Raw genomic sequence first — 20,343 nt, forward strand, 5'->3', positions numbered from 1 at the left:
TAATAGTTTTTTATTGAACCTCAGGAAATGGTTCTTTATAGAACCTTAGGAAATGGTTCTTTATAGAACCTTAGGAAAGGGTTCTCTATAGAACCTTAGGAAGGGGTTCTTTATAGAACCTTAGGAAATGGTTCTTTATAGAACCTTAGGAAAGGGTTCTTTATAGAAACTTAGGAAAGGGTTCTTTATAGCACCTTAGGAAAGGGTTCTTTATAGAACCTTAGGAAAGGGCTCATTATAGAACCTTAGGACATGGTTCTTTATAGCTTTATAGCTCGTTATTTTAAAGCAACTTAGGAAAGGGTTCTTTATAGGACCTTATATGTGTGTGTAACCTTTATTTTACTAGGCAAGTCAGTTAAGAACAATTTCTTATTTAAAATGACGGCCTACCCCAGCCAAACCTGGGTCAATTGTACGCCGCCCTGTGGGACTCCCAATCACGGCATGATGTAATACAGCCTGGATTCAAACCAGGGACTGTGATGATTCCTCTTGCACTGAGTTGCAGTGCCTTAGACTGCTGTGCCACTCGGGAGCAAATTGCCACAAGCCCCAGGCCTCAGGCCTCACCTCCTCTCCTCTTTTCTCCTCCTTTCCTCTCCTCTCCTCTCCACTACCGTTCCCATCTCCACTCTTCCGAGGGAGGGGAGAGAGGAGCGGAGAAAGAGAGAAGTGGTTGCAGGCTGCCAGGATGAAGGGATGGATGAGAAGAAGAATGAAAGTAGGGAGGGAGGGAGGGATGTAAAAGAGACTAAGAGTGAGATTTAGAGGTGCCTCCAGGCTTTTTAAAGTGTCATGGAGCCAGGGATGGGACAGCATACAACCTGCTGGGTTTACTGAGGACAACCCTATGTGTGTGTCTGTTTACAGCCTACAGTGTTTCGTCTATGGTTGTATACTACAGTTGAAGTAGGAAGTTTACATATACTTGGAGTCATTAAAACTCATTATTCAACCACTCCACAATTTATTTTTGTTAACAAACAATCGTTTTGGCAAGTCGGTTAGGACATCTACTTTGTGTATGCATCTACAAGTCATTATCCCAGCTATTGTTTACAAACAGATTATGTCACTTATAATTCACTGTTTCACAATTCCAGTCGGTCAGAAGTTTACATACACTAAGTTGACTGTACCTTTAAACAGTTTGGACAATTCCAGAAAATAATGGCATGGCTTTAGAAGCTTCTGATAGGCTAATTGACATCATTTGAGTCAATTGGAGGTGTACCTGTGGATGTATTTTAAGGTCTACCTTCAAACTCAGTGCCTCTTTGCTTGACATCATGTGAAAATCAAAAGAAATCAGCCAAGAACTCAGAAAATATTGTAGACCTCCACAAGTCTGGTTCATCCTTGGGAGCAATTTCCAAATGGCTGACGGCACCACGTTCATCTGTACAAACAATAGTAAGTATAAACACCATGGGACAACGCAGCCGTCATACCACTCAGGAAGGAGACGCGTTCTGTCTCCTAGAGATGAATGTACATTGGTGTGAAAAGTGCTAATCAATCACAGAACAACAGCAAAGGACCTTGTGAAGATGCTGGAGGAAACAGGTACAACATTATCTATATCCACATAAAACGAGTCCTATATCGACATAACCTGAAAGGCCGCTCAGCAAGGAAGTAGCCACTGCTCCAAAACTGCCATTAAAAAGCCAGACTACGGTTTGCAACTGCACATGGGGACAAAGATTGTACTTTTTGGAGAAATGTCCTCTGGTCTGATGAAACAAAAATAGAACTGTTTGGCCATAATGACCATCGTTACGTTTGGAGGATAAAGGGGGAGGCTTGCAAGCCGAAGAACACCATCCCAACCGTGAAGCACGGGGGTGGCAGCATCATGTTGTGGGGGTGCTTTGCTGCAGGAGGGACTGGTGCACTTCACAAAATAGATGGCATCAAGAAGAAGAAAAGTGATGTGGATATATTGAAGCAACATCTCAAAACATCAGTCAGGAAGTTAAAGCTTGGTTGCAAATGGGTCTTCCAAATTAACAATGACACCAAACATACTTCCAAAGTTGTGGCAAAATGGCTTAAGGACAACAAAGTCAAGGTATTGGAGTGGCCATCACAAAGCCATGACCTCAATCCTCTAGAAAATGTGTGGGCAGAACTGAAAAAGCGTGTGCGAGCAAGGAGGCCTACAAACCTGACTCAGTTACACCAGCACTGTCATTTTGATTGTGCCAAAATTCACCCAACTTATTGTGGGAAGCTTGTGGAAGGCTTCCCAAATTTTTTGACACAAGTTACACAATTTAAAAGCAATGCTACCTCATACTAATTGAGTGTATGTAAACTTCTTACCCACTGGGAATGTGATGAAAGAAATAAAAGCTGAAATAAATAATTCTCTCTAATATTATTCTGACATTTCACATTCTTAAAATAAAGTGGTGATTCTAACTGACCTAAGACAGTGAATTTTTACAAGGATTAAATGTCAGGAATTGTGAAAAACTGAGTTTAAATGTATTTGGCTAAGGTGTATGTAAACTTCCGACTTCAGCTGTATATAAATGATTTTTGTGAGGACCTTAACATTTTGGATGAATGTTCTGTGCAGTTTCTTTGCTTGTCAGGGCCTTGAACAATGTTGGAATTAGATGTTACACAATAATAATGGCAGAGAGTGGTCTTTGTCACATTCATACAAGCAGGCAAACATGTGAGCTAGAAGAATAGACTACAGCCTCTATTTTAAAAAACAAAAAACATCATGAATTCATGTAGCCGTCCATTTTTGTGTGTTGCCATCCTTTTCCAGTTTCTGGAAGGCTCATTATTTCATGGTTCCTTTTTGTTCTGGCCGACAGGCTGGGAGCCATTTCCTGTTGTACAGTATGACTGGATTTATTCACTGCAGAGGTGGAGATCTGTACTGTACTGTACTACACACTAGGCTTGTCAACATACCAACATTTTACAGACGATATGATAGAAGGCGTGAACAAAATCAGTGGCCTGGCATCCTGTTCGCCCCGTCCCCCCGGACGCTTGTTCACGTTTTCTAAATGTTCTCCAAAAGCCGCTCACTGGAATTCACACTTCTACTCAATACAACTGAATTTTAACGTCACACTGATAGAACACTGTGTAGACGGCTGATTGCTCATATTTGCAAAGGCCTAGCTGTGATTTGGCTGGAGGAATGGGAGGAAGGAATAGACAGTACATCAGTGCAGGCTGCTGAAGGGAGGACGGCTCATAATAATGGCTGGAACGGCACAAATGGAATGGCATCAAACACCTAGAAACCGTGTTTGATACCATTCCACTGATTCTGCTCCAGACATTACCATGAGCCCGTCCTCCCCAATTAAAACTTGTTTTTCAACCACTCCACATATTTCTTGTTAACAAACTATAGTTTTGGCAAGTCGGTTAGGACATCTACTTTGTGCATGACACAAGTCATTTTCCCAACAATTGTTTACAGACACATTATTTCACTTATAATTCACTGTATCACAATTCCAGTGGGTAAGAAGTTTACATACACTAAGTTGACTGTGCCTTTAAACAGCTTGGACAATTCCAGAAAATAATGTCATTGCTTTAGAAGCTTCTGATAGGCCAATTGACATCATTTGAGTCAATTGGAGGTGTACCTGTGGATGTATTTCAAGGCGGTGACCCTTGAACCCGTTCCTGTAGGTTCATGCTCTACAACATTCGCAGAGTACGACCCTGCCTCACACAGGAAGCGGCGCAGGTCCTAATCCAGGCACTTGTCATCTCCCGTCTGGATTACTGCAACTCGCTGTTGGCTGGGCTCCCTGCCTGTGCCATTAAACCCCTACAACTCATCCAGAACGCCGCAGCCCGTCTGGTGTTCAACCTTCCCAAGTTCTCTCACGTCACCCCGCTCCTCCGCTCTCTCCACTGGCTTCCAGTTGAAGCTCGCATCCGCTACAAGACCATGGTGCTTGCCTACGGAGCTGTGAGGGGAACGGAACCTCCGTACCTTCAGGCTCTGATCAGGCCCTACACCCAAACAAGGGCACCGCGTTCATCCACCTCTGGCCTGCTCGCCTCCCTACCTCTGAGGAAGTACAGTTCCCGCTCAGCCCAGTCAAAACTGTTCGCTGCTCTGGCACCCCAATGGTGGAACAAACTCCCTCACGACGCCAGGTCAGCGGAGTCAATCACCACCTTCCGGAGACACCTGAAACCCCACCTCTTTAAGGAATAGGAGGATAAAGTAATCCTTCTTACCCCCCCCCCCCCCCCCTTAAAAGAGTTAGATGCACTATTGTAAAGTGGTTGTTCCACTGGATATCATAAGGTGAATGCACCAATTTGTAAGTCGCTTTGGATAAGAGCGTCTGCTAAATGACTTAAATGTAAATGCTTACCTTCAAACTCAGTGCCTCTTTGCTTGACATCATGGGAATATCAAAGAAATCAGCCAAGACCTCAGAAGAAAATTGTAGACGTCCACAAGTCTGGTTCGTCCTTGGGAGCAATTTCCAAACGCCTGAAGGTGCCACATTCATCTGTAAAAACAATAGTACGCAAGTATAAACACCATGGGACTACGCAGCCGTCATACCGCTCAGGAGGGAGACGCGTTCTGTCTCCTAGAGATGAACGTACTTTGGTATGAAAAGTGCCAATCAATCCCAGAATAACAGCAATGGATCTTGTGAAGATGCTGGATGAAACAGGTACAAAAGTATCTATATCCACAGTACAACGAGTCCTATATCGAAGTAAAAAGTCACTGCTCCAAAACTGCCATAAAAATGCCAGACTATGCTTTGCAACTTCACATGGGGACAGATATCATACTTTTTGGAGAAATGTCCTCGGGTCTGATAAAACAAAAATAGAATTGTTTGGCTATAATGACCATTGTTACGTTTAGAGGAAAAAGTGGATCGCTTGCAAGCTGAAGAACACCATCCCACCCATGAAGAATGGGGGTGGCAGCATCATGCTGTAGGGGTGCTTTGCTGAAGATGGGACTGGTGCACTTCACAAAATAGATGGCATCATGAGGGAGGAAAATTATGTGGATATATTAAAGCAACATCTCAAGAAATCAGTCAGGAAGTTAAAGCTTGCTCGCAAATGGGTCTTCCAAATGGACAATGAGCCCAAGCATACTTCCAACATTGTGGCAAAATGGCTCAATGTATTGGAGTGGCCATTACAAAGCCCTGACCTCAATCATATAGAACATTTGTGGGCAGAACTTAAAAAGAGTGTGAGAGCAAGGAGGCCTAGAAACCTGACTCAGGTACACCAGCTCTGTCAGGAGGAATGGGCGAAAATTCACCCAACTTATCGTGGGAAGCTTGTGGAAGGCTACCCGAAGCGTTTGACCCAAGTTAAACAACTTAAAGGCACTGCTACCAAATGATAATTGAGTGTATGTAAACTTCTGACCCACTGGGAATGAGATGAAATAAATAAATCTGAAATAAATCATTCTCTAGTATTTTTCTGATGTTTCACATTCGTAAAATAATGTGGTGATTCTAACTGACCTAAGACAGGGAATTTTTACTAGGATGAAATATCAGGAATTGTGGAAAACGTTAAATGTTTAAATGCATTTGGCTAAGGTGTATGTAAACTTCCGACTTCAACTGTACATGTGTAACGATCTGCATATCGTGGTGTCAGTCAGGGGACAACACTGCATAATGATCTGTGTCAGTCAGGGGACAACACTGCATAATGATCTGTGTCAGTCAGGGGACAACACTGCATAATGATCTGTGTGTCAGTCAGGGGACAACACTGCATAATGATCTGTGTGTCAGTCAGGGGACAACACTGCATAATGATCTGTGTAAGTCAGGGGACAACACTGCATAATGATCTGTGTGTCATTGTGTCAGTCAGGGGACAACACTGCATAATGATCTGTGTCAGTCAGGGGACAACACTGCATAATGATCTGTGTCAGTCAAGGGACAACACTGCATAATGACCTGTGTCAGTCAGGGGACAACACTGCATAATGATCTGTGTGTCATTGTGTCAGTCAGGGGACAACTCTACATAATGGTCTGTGTCAGTCAGGGGACAACACTGCATAATGATCTGTGTGTCAGTCAGGGGACAACACTGCATAATGATCTGTGTCAGTCAGGGGACAACACTGCATAATGATCTGTGTCAGTCAGGGGACAACACTGCATTATGATCTGTGTGTCATTGTGTCAGTCAGGGGACAACACTGCATAATGATCTGTGTGTCAGTCAGGGGACAACACTGCATAATGATCTGTGTAAGTCAGGGGACAACACTGCATAATGATCTGTGTCAGTCAGGGGACAACACTGCATAATGGTCTGTGTGTCATTGTGTCAGTCAGGGGACAACTCTACATAATGGTCTGTGTCAGTCAGGGGACAACACTACATAATGATCTGTGTCAGTCAGGGGACAACACTGCATAATGATCTGTGTCAGTCAGGGGACAACACTGCATAATGGTCTGTGTGTCATTGTGTCAGTCAGGGGACAACTCTACATAATGGTCTGTGTCAGTCAGGGGACAACACTGCATAATGATCTGTGTCAGTCAGGGGACAACACTGCATAATGATCTGTGTCAGTCAGGGGACAACACTGCATAATGGTCTGTGTGTCATTGTGTCAGTCAGGGGACAACTCTACATAATGGTCTGTGTGTCAGTCAGGGGACAACACTACATAATGATCTGTGTCAGTCAGGGGACAACACTGCGTTAAACCTACACTAACATATCTATATGAAACGTTGATTGTAGACTATTCCATGCCTCTGGTGCACAAGAAGAGATGGCAGTCTTGCCTAATACTGTGAATGTCCTGGGGATGAGTGGCTGTTGTTTAAATTTAACTGAATTTGTCAACAAAACTGACTTCATAAACATTTTACAGACGCCAGTATGTTCTTTAGATCGGTAGGGATGTTAAAACCTTTCAGTGATACCCATCCCAGATCCGGGAGCATCCTCATCAAAAAAGCTGACTAGCATAGCCTAGCCTAACGGGACAGGGATATCATATAATATAATTTCATGAAATCACAAGTCCAATACAGCAGTATCATGTGTGTGTGTGTGTGTGTGCGTGTGTGTGTGTGTGTGTGTGTGTGTGTGTGTGTGTGTGTGTGTGTGTGTGTGTGTGTGTGTGTGTGTGTGTGTGTGTGTGTGTGTGTGTGTGTGTGTGTGTGTGTGTGTGTGTGTGTGTGTGTGTGTGCGCGTGTGTGTGCGTGCGTGTGTGTGTGTGTGTGATTGCGTGAGTGTGTGTGTAGTTGCGTGTAGTTTGAATCAATCAATCAATGAAATTGTATTTATAAAGCCCTTTTTACATGCATCAGCAGTTGACACAAAGTGCATATTCTGAAACCCAGCCCTTGGCTAAAACCCCCGGCTAAACTGTGAGGTTCAAGAGAGGTGTGACAAAGTGAGGAAGAGACTGCTCTCATCAGCCTCAGATCAAACACTAAGCTATCAGAGAGAGATGGAGGGAGGGAGGGAGGGAGGGAGGAAAGATAGGGAAAGAGGGGGAGGGAGAGAGAGGGGGGGGTAGTGGGGGAGGGAAAGGGGGAGGAGAGAGAGAGAGATGGGGAGGTAGAAAGAAAGAGAGAAAAGCGGAGGGATGGAGGGGAGAGGGAAGGGGGAGGGAGAGAGAGATGGGGAGGTCAATTGACAGATAGAAAGGTGGAGGAAGGGGAGAGGGAAGGAGGGAGGGAGAGAGAGAGAATTGGGGAGGGAGAGAGAGAGAGATGGGGAGGTATAGAGAAGCAAAGGAAGGGAGGGGAGAGAGAAGGAGGGAGGGAGAGAGGGAGATAGATGGGGAGGTAGAGAGAGAAGCAAAGGAAGGGAGGGGTGAGAGAAGGAGGGAGGGAGAGAGAGATGGGGAGGTAGAGAGAGAGAGAGAGAGAGAGAGAGAGAGAGAGAGAGAGAGAGAGAGGGAGGGGTGAGGGAAGGACGGAGCGGGAGAGAAATGAGAGGAAAGTGTTCAAGCAGGAGATGGCGAGAGAGAATGAGAGAGATTGTATGAAAAAGAGAGAGTGAAAGTGAGTGATAGACAGAGAGAGAAAATAAATGGTTTTGAATTGAGTCGCTGCAGTCTGTGCAAGGCCAGTGGATTGATGAAAGTCGGTGTGGGGTAAAGTCACCCTTATCTCTGCCAAGTTTCAGTACTACACATTTACTACACAGTACAATTGTACAGTCATCCTTATTATCTGTCTCTATACTGCCAATACACAGTCACTATTACTGTATCTTCTGTGTTTCTTTAATGTTTCTACTGTGTTTATATTGTGTTTCTGTGTTTCTACTGTGTTTCTGTTGTGTTGCTGTGTGTCTACTGTGTTCCTCTGTTCCTACTGTGTGTCTACTGTGTTCCTTCTGTGTTTCTCTGTTCCTTCTGTGTTTCTGTGTTTCTACTGTGTTTCTGTGTTCCTACTGTGTTTCTGTGTTCCTACTGTGTTCCTACTGTGTTTCTACTGTGTTTCTCTGTTCCTTCTGTGTTTCTGTGTTTCTACTGTGTTTCTGTTGTGTTTCTGTGTTCCTACTGTGTTTCTGTGTTCCTACTGTGTTCCTACTGTGTTTCTATTGTGTTTCTGTGTTCCTACTGTGTTTCTATTGTGTTTCTGTGTTTCTACTGTGTTTATATTGTGTTTCTGTGTTTCTACGGTGTTTCTATTGTGTTTCTGTGTTCCTACTGTGTTCCTACTGTGTTACTACTGTGTTCCTACTGTGTTTCTATTGTGTTTCTGTGTTTCTACTGTGTTTATATTGTGTTTCTGTGTTTCTACGGTGTTTCTATTGTGTTTCTGTGTTCCTACTGTGTTCCTACTGTGTTTCTGTGTTCCTACTGTGTTTCTGTGTTTCTACTGTGTTCCTACTGTGTTTCTGTGTTTCTACTGTGTTCCTACTGTGTTTCTGTGTTTCTACTGTGTTCCTACTGTGTTTCTGTGTTTCTACTGTGTGTCTTTGTTTGTTCTGTGTTTCTACTGTGTTCCTACTGTGTTTCTGTGTTTCTACTGTGTTCCTACTGTGTTTCTGTGTTTCTACTGTGTTCCTACTGTGTTTCTGTGTTCCTACTGTGTGTCTTTGTTTGTTCTGTGTTTCTACTGTGTTTCTGTGTCTCTACCATCCTCTGCCCATTCACCAGTCCACATTTACATTGACCCCCTACCTCAGTGTGTGTGTGTGTACTCGGTGTGTGTGTGTATTCGGTGTGTGTGTGTGTGTGTGTGTGTCCATGTGTACCTTCACGTACAGACAGAGGTGATGATCATTAGCTGATATCGACACAGCTTACAGATAAGGTCCGCACAACCTATCCCCGTGGGAATTCACAAACTAACTCTCTCTCTCTCTCTCTCTCTCGTTCTCGCCCCCGCCCCTCTCTCTCCCCCTCTCTCTCTCAGGCGTGTAGGAGAGAATAAATGCTGAGTGTGAGAGAGAGGAGCGTTAGACACCAGTGGACATCATCTTTCCAGACCAAGGCCTTCTGGGATTGCTGCTGTCGGCAGATACAACAAGGTAGGACTCACCTTCATCGCCTTCACACACACACACACACACACACACACACACACACACACACACACACACACACACACACACACACACACACACACACACACACACACACACACACACACACACACACACACACACACACACACACACACACACACACACACAAGCACACAAGCACACACGCATACACACACATACACACACACATTACAACCCATTATGCATTACAACTATAAACAACTGATTGACAAACACATTACTATCAACGTCCATCGACAAAGTGTTTTCAGGACACAGCCCTGACACTGATTATGTCTTTGAAACTTGCAGATTTAATCTGACTGTTAAAAAGACTACTAAAAGCTCTGTGAACAGTCGCTGTGTGGAAGCCTATGAAATGTTTGTTATACTATTACAAATCATATCAGTGGATGTGTGACGTGAACAGTGGAGGTTGCTGAGGGGAGGACGGCTCATAATAATGGCTGGAACGGAGCTAACGGAACGGCAGGAAACCATGTGTTTGATGTATTTGATACCATTCTACTGATTCCACTCCAGCCAATACCACAAGCCCTTCCTCCCCAATTAAGATGCCACCAACCTCCTGTGGAAGCGAATAGTTGATTATGTTTGTACTAGTTAGCGGTAGGGTTGGTGGAGTAACTGATTAGATGTAATCTGATTACAAAAACAAAACAAATCTAACTGTAATCCATTACATTAACACCTAAAGTATATTTTTATTTGATTATAGATACTTTTGAAAAATGTTATGATTACTTCTTGTATTACTTTTAAATTCAGAAAGGATGTTTGTAAAAAATACATTATGACACTTTTCTGTTTTCCCTGGTTAGTTAATGTGTTGCCTCTTCGTGATTACTGTTCTCTCCATGGGAGACCAAAGGTTATTAATGTGTGTTTTTTTGTTTGTTTGTGTATGTTTGTGTGTGTGTGTGTGTGTGCTTGTGTGTTTGTGTGCGTGCATGTACGTGCGTGTGTGTGTGTGTGAAAGAGAGATTAATGTGAGTGGAGATCGTGAGACATGGCAGTACCACTCAGGAGAGATCTCACAATGATCAAGCCAGAGAAACCGGAAAACCAGAAAACTGGGCCGGAGGCAGCGGGGGTCCATGGGACTGTTTAGGCCTAGATATGTGTGTGTGTGTCCATGTGTGAGTGCTTGAAGGACTTGGATTTTAAAATCTGGCAGAAATATGCATGCCGAAGCTTGGGGATCTTCTTGGAAGAATCTCCCGCTCTCTGCACCCTCCCTCCGTGCCTCCCTCCCTCCCTCCCTCCCTCCCTCCCTCCCTCCCTCCCTCCCTCCACCATCTCTCTCCTCCCTATCTCTCCTCCTACCTCCCTCCCTCCCTCCCTCCATCCCTCCATCTCTCCTCCCTCCGTATCTCTCCTCCTTCCCTCTCTCAAACCCTATCTCCCTCCCTCCCTCTCTCTCATCCCTCTTTCTTCTCCCTCCTCCCCATCTCCCCTCCTCCCTACTCCCCATCTCTCCCCCCTCCCCCCTCCTCCCTCCTCCCCATCTCTCTCTCCTGCTCCCTCCCTCCCTCCCTCCCTCCCTCCTTATCTCCTCTCTCCTCCAAAAGCAGTTCTAAAAAATGGCTGAATTGGTAACAATGAAAAAATATATATGTTTTAGCTCCAGAGCTTCAGAGTTGGAGGGATCTGAGAGAATTAGTACACAGGCCAAGTGTTGCTTTCTGTGGGTAGAGGAAGCAGCAGAGAGGACCTCAGATCCAGGCCACAGGCACACTCAGGAAGACTGAGAAGGATAAACAGGAAGATAGATATGACAGGGTTTGCATAGGACACAGATACTTTATTGTGTTGAATGTATTTACACAAAATATAAATAATATCTCTATATTGTTTGGTAGTCTACTTTGCTTTGAATCAAACCTATGAAAATATACTGTGCATAAACCTAATACAAGTCTCACGTCCATATTCTGGTCAGAACCCTGGTCCTTTTCCAATGCCTATCCATTCTCCTCCCTCACAGAGCAGAGCATATAACCTAGCAACATAACTATTCCGGAATGGCTGTGGAGCACAAAGATTCCAAGTCGTGCTCAAGTGGCTGTCTCCGTGGGTTACCAAGCCACCATCATGTCCAAGGGGCATGAGGGTTAGTTTCCCACCAAGGGTTATCCCACCCCCAGCAGGGGGACACACTCGTCTACGCCCAAGCCCAGTGAGGAGGCACCTACACACACGTACTCTATTCCCAGTCCCAGCTTGAGGGCCAGAGGAAACACAAGAGCAAAGACTCCCAAGGGCAAGGATGTACAGTATAAGAAGTGAAAGGAGAGAGTGAGAGGAAGAGCCAGAGAGGGATGGTGGCAGGGAGAGAGGGGGGCAGGGAGAAAAGGACATAGGGAGAGAGGGAGGGGAGAGAGTGAGAGAGGGAATATGGCATACATAGTATAACTACAGGAATACAACAGTACAGAGTATAACTACAGGAATATGGCAGTACATAGTATAACTACAGGAATACAACAGTACAGAGTATAACTACAGGAATACGGCAGTACATAGTATAACTACAGGAATGCAACAGTACAGAGTATAACTACAGGAATATGGCAGTACATAGTATAACTACAGTAATACAACAGTACATAGTATAACTACAGTAATACGGCAGTACAGAGTATAACTACAGTAATACAACAGTACATAGTATAACTACAGTAATACGGCAGTACAGAGTATAACTACAGTAATACAACAGTACAGTGTTTAACTACAGGAATACGGCAGAACAGAGTATAACTACAGTAATACAACAGTACAGTGTATAACTACAGGAATACGGCAGTACAGAGTATAACTACAGTAATACAACAGTACATAGTATAACTACAGTAATACAACAGTACAGTGTATAACTACAGGAATACGGCTGTACAGAGTATAACTTCAGTAATACATTCTACCTACAGTGGATTCATCTGTCCTATCACGACAATTCTATTCACATGGCACCCTATACCCTACAAAGCGCTATCATAAATAGGGTGCCATTTTGGACTCCGCCCCTGCCATCCTGTCAGTATGGGTTGCATGCTTCCTGTCTGCTGTTCCGCTGAGGTTCCCTGTGCGTTTTCTCATGTATTTTATATGATATAGTGGAATGTTCTCTTTTTGAGCTCTCACAGGGGGCAACATGCCTCTCTGATAGCTGCTGTTGATCAATAGCAATATAGCATCGGTGTGTGTGTGTGTGTGTTTATATATAGATGTTTGTGTGTGTAGGAGTTGATGCGTGGGGGATTGAATTTCAGACTGAAATGGTCCTCTCCACCACCTACCCATAATCCTTCACACCTTTTATTGCCTTTTCTATTATGTCCTCCATCTTGGTTTTATACTTCATCATGGCTCCCTCCTTCCTGCCTATAATACTCCTTGGACACACACAAACGCAGGCACAAACACACACACAAAACACACACACACACAAAACACACACACACACACACACACACACACACACACACACACACACACACACACACACACACACACACACACACACACACACACACACACACACACACACACACACACACACACACACACACACACACACACACACACACACACACACACGTGCACAGATGCAGCACACAACCACATATTTCTCCATCTACCCCCACCACTCGCCGTCCTCTCTTCCATCTCACCTTCTCATGGATGTATTTAGTAGTATTTCAAAGCGTAAACATGTGCTGTTGTGTTCTGGCCGCCTAGCAGCGGATTTTTCATGTGTGTGTTGTGAATGTGTGTGTTGTGAATGTGTGTGTTGTGAATGTGTGTGTGTGTGTGTGTTGTGAATGTGTGTGTGTTGTGAATGTGTGTGCATTGTGAATGTGTGTGTGTTGTGAATGTGTGTGTGTTGTGAATGTGTGCGTTGTGAATATGTGGTTTGTGAATGTGTGTGTTGTGACTGTGTGCTTTGTGAATGTGTGTGTTGTGAATGTGTGTGCTTTGTGAATGTGTGTGTTGTGAATGTGTGCGTTGTGAATGTGTGCGTTGTGAATGTGTGCGTTGTGAATGTGTGTGTGTTGTGAATGTGTCTTTGAAGTGAGAACCAACACCAACGTGAGAAAAGAAGAAGACGGATCAGCCAAAAGCTCTCCATCTCCCAGCCCTGATAGGGTGCTTGTCATTCAGCCACACAGGTAGCAGAGGTGGGCCTCTCTCTCTCACTCTCTCTCTTGGTGGATTGATGGGACATGTAGATAGATGCATGTTGTCCATGAATACTGATGTGATGCCATCTCTCTGTCCCCCAAATGGCACCCTTTTCCCTACATCGTGCACTACTCCTATGGTCCCTGGACAAGAGTGGTGCACTATATAGGGAATAGAATGCCATTTGGGACGCAGGACCCTGCTTGCCCTCTGTCAGGCAGCCATCTTGTATTGGCACCTCAGAGACAGGCCAATCCGATTCCTGATTGATTTTAATTGCTGGGAGATTGAGAGGAAAGAGGAGAGAAAATAACAATCACATGAAGAAGGAAAGGAAATGTGGTAAAGCTTGACAACACAGTCACTTGCTCCAGTAAATGGTTAATCATCGGTGTTTGCATGTTTTAGTTCGTTAGTATGATTAAGAGTGTGTGTGTGTGATTTAAGGAGACAGGGTATGAGGTGTGTATTCTGTGAACACGCTAGCCAGAGGATGACACACGACTGGCACTCTGTCATCAGGTTGTGACTCAGAATGAGTGACGTGTGTGATTTGTGTGTCACCACGTCTCTGTCTGACGGGTCTGTCCACCTGTACGTACATCTGTCTGTTTGTCAGCCAGGTATGCTGAGAGAGAGAGAGAGAGAGAGAGAGAGAGAGAGAGAGAGAGAGAGAGAGAGAGAGAGAGAGAGAGAGAGAGAGAGAGAGAGAGAGAGAGAGAGAGAGAGAGAGAGAGAGAGATGATGATTAATCAGATGTGTGTTTTTGTAGGAAGTCACAATATTGGTACTTTATAAACCAGCTGCCGAGAATACCCCCCCCCCCCCCCCCCCCCCCGGGACACAAAAATAAAGAAATAAATTAAGGAGACGGGGTCATACACTATATATACAAAGTATGTGGACACCCCTTCAAATAAGTGGATTTGGCTATTTCAGCCACACCTGTTGCTGACAGGTGTATACAGTGAGGGAAAAAAGTATTTGATCCCCTGCTGATTTTGTACGTTTGCCCACTGACAAAGAAATTATCAGTCTATATTTTTAATGGTAGGTTTATTTGAACAGTGAGAGACAGAATAACAACAAAAATATCCAGAAAAACGCATGTCAAAAATGTTATAAATTGATTTGCATTTTAATGAGGGAAATAAGTATTTGACCCCTTCTCAATCAAAAAGATTTCTGGCTCCCAGGTGTCTTTCATACAGGTAAGGAACGGAGATTAGGAGCACACTCTTAAAGGGAGTGCTCCTAATCTCAGTTTCTTACCTGTATAAAAGATACCTGTCCACAGAAGCAATCAATCAATCAGATTCCAAACTCTCCACCATGGCCAAGACCAAAGAGCTCTCCAAGGATGTCAGGGACAAGATTGTAGACCTACACAAGGCTGGAATGGGCTACAAGACCATCGCCAAGCAGCTTGGTGAGAAGGTGACAACAGTTTCTGTGATTATTCGCAAATGGAAGAAACACAAAAGAACTGTCAATCTCCCTCAGCCTGGGGCTCCATGCAAGATCTCACCTCGTGGAGTGGCAATGATCATGAGAACGGTGAGGAATCAGCCCAGAACTACACAGGAGGATCTTGTCAATGATCTCAAGGCAGCTGGGACCATAGTCATCAAGAAAACAATTGGTAACAGACTATGCCGTGAAGGACTGAAATCCTGCAGTGCCCGCAAGGTCCCCCTGCTCAAGAAAGCACATATACATGCCCGTCTGAAGTTTGCCAATGAACATCTGAATGATTCAGAGGACAACTGGGTGAACGTGTTGTGGTCAGATGAGACCAAAATTGAGTTCTTTGGCATCAACCCAACTTGCCGTGTTTGGAGGAGGAGGAATGCTGCCTATGACCCCAAGAAACCATCCCCACCGTCAAACATGGAGGTGGAAACATTATGCTTTGGGGGTGTTTTCCTGCTAAAGGGACAGGACAACTTTACCGCATCAAAGGGACGATGGACGGGGCCATGTACCGTCAAATCTTGGGTGAAAACCTCCTTCCCTCAGCCAGGGTATTGAAAATGGGTCGTGGATGGGTATTCCAGCATGACAATGACCCAAAACACACGGCCAAGGCAACAAAGGAGTGGCTCAAGAAGAAGCACATTAAGGTCCTGGAGTGGCCTAGCCAGTCTCCAGACCTTAATCCCATAGAAAATCTGTGGAGGGAGCTGAAGGTTCGAGTTGCCAAACGTCAGCCTCAAAACCTTAATGACTTGAAGAAGATCTGCAAAGAGGAGTGGGACAAAATCCCTCCTGAGATGTGTGCAAACCTGGTGGCCAACTACAAGAAACGTCTGACCTCTGTGATTGCCAACAAGGGTTTTGCCACCAAGTACTAAGTCATGTTTTCCAGAGGGGTCAAATACTTATTTCCCTCATTAAAATGCAAATCAATTCATAACATTTTTGACATGCGTTTTTCTGGATTTTTTTGTTGATATTCTGTCTCTCACTGTTCAAATAAACCTACCATTAAAATTATAGACTGATCATTTCTTTGTCAGTGGGCAAACGTACAAAATCAGCAGGGGATCAAATACTTTTTTCCCTCACTGTACAATCGAGCAGTTGTCTACATACTTTTGGTCATGTAGTGTATGTACTGTATTTTAGCTGTTCACCTCTTTCTTTTTTTTCTGGAAAATCAAACAGATGACAACTTTATTAACCCACGACTGATTTACAGGGGGACGCTCTTCATTTTGGAAATGGACGGCTTGCTATCACTCTTTCAGATTGTTGTTTTTTTCCCTCTTGTCATTCTTTTTTCTACAAGTGGATGAAGGGAATAAATCTGCTGGATTGTCAGCAGGTAGTTTCATCTCCCATTTCCCAGACCTGAGGAGTTGAACGCTTATTTCATCACACAGATTATATAGTCTCACACAGAGTGTCTCTAACACCCCGTTTGACCGGCTCGAAAATACGTCAAATATATATTTTTTTACTCGATCTGAAGTGAAAATAAATCTTGGTCACAGAGTTAACTCTGTTTCTGTCTTTTACCGTGAAGTGCTTCTGTATTTTATGCTGAGAAAGAGAGCGAGAAAGAGATGGAAGAGAAAGTACTCTGTTAAGCTGAAAAAGAGAGAGACAGAGATATTAGCAAGAGAGATGAGAGAGAGAAAATGAGTGAAGCAATGAATTGTGGTAGGGAGAAGAAGCCTCAAGATGCTCAGTTAAAGGAAACTACTGCAGGATACTCTTGGATTTGAATTCTTCCTCTGTTGAAGTCACTAGAGATTCATCTCTAAGATCATTCATCTATCTACTGCATTCTGAAACGTACAGTACCAGTCAAAAGTTTGGACGCTTACTAATTAAAGTTTTTTTTTTTGTGACTATTTTTTACATTGCAGAATAATAGTGAAGACATCAACACTATGAAACAACACAAATGGAATCATGTAGTAACCAAAAACGTGTTAAGCAAATCAAAATATATTTATATATATTTTATAGATTCTTCAAAGTAGCCACCCTTTGCCTTGATGACAGCTTTGCACACTCTTGGCATTTTCTGAACCTTTAATTAAGGGCACAAGGTGAGACCCACATGCAGACACAGGAGGCAGATGGTTGAGCTCCGATATTTATTATATCCAAAGGGCTAGGTAAAAGGCAGGTCGGGGACAGGTGAGAGTTCATAAACCAGGTCAGAGTCCAAACAGTACCAGGCGATAGGCAGGCTCGAGGTCAGGACAGGCAGGGGTTCAGTGAACAGGTCTGAGTCCAAACAGTACCAGGGGATAGGTAGGCTAGAGGTCAGGACAGGCAAAGTGGTCAGGCAGGCGGATTCGGCATCAGGACAGGCAAGGGTCAAAACCAGGAGGGCTAGGAAAAACAGAGACTGAAAAAATAGGAGCTAGGAGAAATGCTGGTTGACTTTGCAAAACAAGACAAACTGGCACAGAGAGACAGGAAACACAGGGATAAATACACCGGGGACTATTGGGGAAAACGGGAGACACCTGGAGGTGGGTGGAGACGATCACAAAGACAGGTGAAACAGATCAGGGAGTGACACAATCAGCTTCACCTTGAATGCTTTTCCAACAGTCTTGAAGGAGATAACCACATATGCTGAGCACTTGTTGGCTGTTTTTCCTTCACTCTGCCGGTCCAACTCATCCCAAACCATCTCAATTGGGTTGAGGTCGGGTGATTGTGGAGGCCAGGTCATCTGATGCAGCACTCCAACACTCTCCTTCTTGGTCAAATAGCCCTTACACAGCCTGGAGGTGTTGGGTCATTGTCCTGTTGAATAACAAATCATAGTCCCACTAAACGCAAACCAGATGGGATGGCATATCACTGCAGAATGCGTTGGTAGCCATGCTGGTTAAGTGTGCCTTGAATTCTAAATTAATCACTGACAGTGGCACCAGCAAAGCACCCCCACACCATCACACCTCCTCCTCCATGCTTCATGGTGGGAACCACACATGCAGAGATCATCCGTTCACCTGCTTTGCGTCTCACAAAGTCACGGCGCTTTGAACCACAAATCTCACATTTGTAGTCATCAGACCAAAGGACAGATTTCCACCAGTCTATTGATTATCACTCATGTTTCTTGTCCCAAGCAAGTCTCTTCTTCTTCTTGGTGTCCTTTAGTAGTGTTTTTTTTTGCAGCAAATCGATCATGAAGGCCTGATTCACGCAGTCTCCTCTGAACAGTTGATGTTGAGGTGTGTCTGTTACTCGAACTCTGTGAAGCATTTATTTGGGCTGCAATTTCTGAGGCTGGTAACTCTAATGAACTTATCCTCTGCAGCAGAGGTAACTCTGGGTCTTCCGTTCTGTGGCGTTCCTCATGAGATCCAGTTTCATCATAGCGCTTGATGGTTTTCGTGACTGCACTTGAAGAAACTTTCAAAGTTCTTGAAATGTTCCATATTGTCTGACCTTCATGTATTAAAGTAATGATGGACTGTCATTTCTCTTTGCCTATTTTGAGCTGTTCTTACCATAATGTGGACTTGGTATTTTACCAAATAGGCTTATCTTCTGTATGCCACCCCTACCATGTCACAACACAACTGATTGGCACAAACTCCACAAATGAACTTTTAACAAGGCACACCTGTTAATTGAAATGCATTCCAGGGGATTACCTCATGAAGCTGGTTGAGAGAATTCCAAGAGGTATCATCAAGGCAAAGGATTGCTACTTAGAAGAATCTCAAATATAAAATATACTTTGATTTGATTTGTATTAACCACTTTTCTGTTTAATACATGATCCCATGTTCTTTCATAGTGTTGCCGTCTTCACTAGTATTCTACATTGTAGATAATTGTACAAATAATTGAATGAGTAAAACTGTTGACCGGTACTGTATATAGTTTGATATAATGGAGGGGAGGTACACACACACACACACACACACACACACACACACACACACACACACACACACACACACACACACACACACACACACACACACACACACACACACACACACACACACACACACACACACACACACACACACACACACACACACACACACACACACACCTAGCCACACACTTCCCCACTGTGGCGACTCACACACTATCACCTTCATTCACACAGACAGGTGACAGAGTCAGCAGTACATCTGCCAACCCAACAGACTGTGTGTGCAAGCAAGGGTGTGTGTGTGTTGAAAGTGATTGTCTAGGACTCAGTAACACTGGGAATCTGGCATGTCTCTCAGCCTCCTGTCCTTAAACCAGGACTTGGAATCTGGCATGTCTCTCAGCCTCATGTCCTTAAACCAGGACTTGGAATCTGGCATGTCTCTCTGCCTCCTGTCCTTAAACCAGGACTGGGAATCTGGCATGTCTCTCAGCCTCCTGTCCTTAAACCAGGACTTGGAATCTGGCATGTCTCTCTGCCTCCTGTCCTTAAACCAGGACTGGGAATCTGGCATGTTTCTCAGCCTCATGTCCTTAAACCAGGACTGGGAATCTGGCATGTCTCTCAGCCTCATGTCCTTAAACCAGGACTGGGAATCTGGCATGTCTCTCAGCCTCATGTCCTTAAACCAGGACTGGGAATCTGGCATGTCTCTCAGCCTCCTGTCCTTAAACCAGGACTGGGAATCTGGCATGTCTCTCAGCCTCATGTCCTTAAACCAGGACATGGAATCTGGCATGTCTCTCAGCCTCATGTCCTTAAACCAGGACTGGGAATCTGGCATGTCTCTCAGCCTCATGTCCTTAAACCAGGACTGGGAATCTGGCATGTCTCTCAGCCTCCTGTCCTTAAACCAGGACATGGAATCTGGCATGTCTCTCTGCCTCCTGTCCTTAAACCAGGACTGGGAATCTGGCATGTCTCTCAGCCTCCTGTCCATAAACCAGGACTGGGAATCTGGCATGTCTCTCAGCCTCCTGTCCTTAAACCAGGACATGGAATCTGGCATGTCTCTCAGCCTCATTTCCTTAAACCAGGACATGGAATCTGGCATGTCTCTCTGCCTCCTGTCCTTAAACCAGGACTGGGAATCTGGCATGTCTCTCTGCCTCCTGTCCTTAAACCAGGACTGGGAATCTGGCTAGTCTTTTAGTCACACA

At 44.4% G+C, this 20,343-nt stretch overlaps 1 protein-coding gene across 3 annotated transcripts in view; it reads left to right on the forward strand.

Moving 5' to 3' along the window:
• Window positions 1-20,343, forward strand: part of LOC139580384 (RNA binding protein fox-1 homolog 3-like) — a 995,419-nt gene that overhangs the window by 207,240 nt on the left and 767,836 nt on the right. For all 3 annotated transcript variants that reach the window (XM_071409008.1, XM_071409009.1, XM_071409011.1), the window contains exon 2: window positions 9,417-9,531. The gene's annotated coding sequence lies outside the window, so the exon portion shown is untranslated. The remainder of the gene's footprint in view (window positions 1-9,416; window positions 9,532-20,343) is intronic.

This window comes from Salvelinus alpinus, chromosome 7, assembly GCF_045679555.1.
Source record: "Salvelinus alpinus chromosome 7, SLU_Salpinus.1, whole genome shotgun sequence".
Classification (NCBI taxonomy): domain Eukaryota; kingdom Metazoa; phylum Chordata; class Actinopteri; order Salmoniformes; family Salmonidae; genus Salvelinus; species Salvelinus alpinus.